Consider the following 2,500-nt stretch of genomic DNA (forward strand, 5'->3'; position numbering starts at 1 on the left):
GGCCGTACGCCGGAGGTACCGCCGAGAGCGAAAGCAACACGCCGCGAGTGGACTTTGTCGCGCGACAATGTCGGAGGTACAGCCCGAGCCGTCGGAGGTACCGCCGAGAGAGAAAGCAACACGCCGCGCGCGGACTTTATCGTGCGACATCGACGGATGTATCGCCCGAGCGAGCGTCCGGAGGTACCGCCGAGAGCGAAAGCAACACGCCGCGAGTCGACCTTTGCATCGCCCGAAAGCCGGAGGTACCGCCGAGAGCGAAAGCAACACGCCGCGAGTGGACTTTGTCGCGCGACAATGTCGGAGGTACAGCCCGAGCCCGTCGGAGGTACCGCCGAGAACGAAAGCAACACGCCGCGCGCTGACTTTGTCGTGCGACACCGTCGGAGGTACCGCCCGAGCCCGTCGGAGGTACCGCCGAGAAAGAAAGCAACACGCCGCGAGTCGACTTTTGCATCGCCCGAAAGCCGGAAGGTACCGCGAGAGCGAAAGCAACACGCCGCGAGTGGACTTTGTCGCGCGACAATGTCGGAGGTACTGCCCGAGCCAGCCGGAGGTACCGCCGAGAACGAAAGCAACACGCCGCGCGCGGACTTTATCGTGCGACATCGACGGAGGTACCGCCCGAGCGAGCGTCCGGAGGTACCGCCGAGAGCGAAAGCAACACGCCGCGAGTCGACTTTTGCATCGCCCGTAAGCCGGAGGTACCGCCGAGAGCGAAAGCAACACGCCGCGAGTGGACTTTGTCGTGCGACACCGTCGGAGGTACCTCCCGAGCCCGTCGGAGGTACCGCCGAGAACGAAAGCAACACGCCGCGAGCCGACTTTTGCATGGCCCGTACGCCGGAGGTACCGCCGAGAGCGAAAGCAACACGCCGCGAGTGGACTTTGTCGCGCGACAATGTCGGAGGTACAGCCCGAGCCCGTCGGAGGTACCGCCGAGAGAGAAAGCAACACGCCGCGCGCGGACTTTATCGTGCGACATCGACGGATGTATCGCCCGAGCGAGCGTCCGGAGGTACCGCCGAGAGCGAAAGCAACACGCCGCGAGTCGACCTTTGCATCGCCCGAAAGCCGGAGGTACCGCCGAGAGCGAAAGCAACACGCCGCGAGTGGACTTTGTCGCGCGACAATGTCGGAGGTACAGCCCGAGCCCGTCGGAGGTACCGCCGAGAACGAAAGCAACACGCCGCGCGCTGACTTTGTCGTGCGACACCGTCGGAGGTACCGCCCGAGCCCGTCGGAGGTACCGCCGAGAAAGAAAGCAACACGCCGCGAGTCGACTTTTGCATCGCCCGAAAGCCGGAGGTACCGCCGAGAGCGAAAGCAACACGCCGCGAGTGGACTTTGTCGCGCGACAATGTCGGAGGTACTGCCCGAGCCAGCCGGAGGTACCGCCGAGAACGAAAGCAACACGCCGCGCGCGGACTTTATCGTGCGACATCGACGGAGGTACCGCCCGAGCGAGCGTCCGGAGGTACCGCCGAGAGCGAAAGCAACACGCCGCGAGTCGACTTTTGCATCGCCCGTAAGCCGGAGGTACCGCCGAGAGCGAAAGCAACACGCCGCGAGTGGACTTTGTCGTGCGACACCGTCGGAGGTACCTCCCGAGCCCGTCGGAGGTACCGCCGAGAACGAAAGCAACACGCCGCGAGCCGACTTTTGCATGGCCCGTACGCCGGAGGTACCGCCGAGAGCGAAAGCAACACGCCGCGAGTGGACTTTGTCACGCGGCTACGTCGGAGGTACCACCCGAGCCCGTCGGAGGTACCGCCGAGAACGAAAGCAACACGCCGCGCGCGGACTTTATCGTGCGACACCGTCGGAGGTACCGCCCGAGCCCGTCGGAGGTACCGCCGAGAACGAAAGCAACACGCCGCGAGCCGACTTTTGCATCGCCCGTACGCCGGAGGTACCGCCGAGAGAGAAAGCAACACGCCGCGCGCGGACTTTGTCGTGCGACATCGCCGGAGGTACCGCCCGAGCCCGTCGGAGGTACCGCCGTGACGTCGGAGGTACCGCCGAGCCCGTCGGAGGTACCGCCGAGCCTGTCGGTGCTCCTTACAAGTATCCGTTTTCGGCCATCGGGACGCCCGATTTTGTTTAATGTCATCTCTTTTTCTTCGATCCATCCCGTCTGTGCTGTCGTTCGGTCGCTGTCGACCCGTTCGGATCGATCATCGTAATCCGATCGTTCGCAGCGACTAAGTCCCGTTCGCCTCGTTTCATCGGCGCTCGCGCCCATAAGCGGCCGTGCGTAAGGCCGTGCGTCGCCGACCGCTTGGCCGGCCGGTTGGGTACTATAAGAGGTGCGGTGCGCTCGGCGACCGAGCGTTGTCGGATCGTCGTGCGGGTGCGTTTGGCGTGCTTCGCACGTTCGGTACGATGTGCCTCGGCTCTCCTGAGTCGTGCCGTATTATTAGAAATTATATTTCTAGACACAGCATTGCCACGAGTCGGCGTCGTAAGACCGAATGGCTCCTATGTGGCGCGCACTGTT

This window comes from Pogonomyrmex barbatus, unplaced genomic scaffold (assembly GCF_055798465.1).
Source record: "Pogonomyrmex barbatus isolate J1 unplaced genomic scaffold, ASM5579846v1 scaffold47, whole genome shotgun sequence".
In the NCBI taxonomy this organism is placed as follows: domain Eukaryota; kingdom Metazoa; phylum Arthropoda; class Insecta; order Hymenoptera; family Formicidae; genus Pogonomyrmex; species Pogonomyrmex barbatus.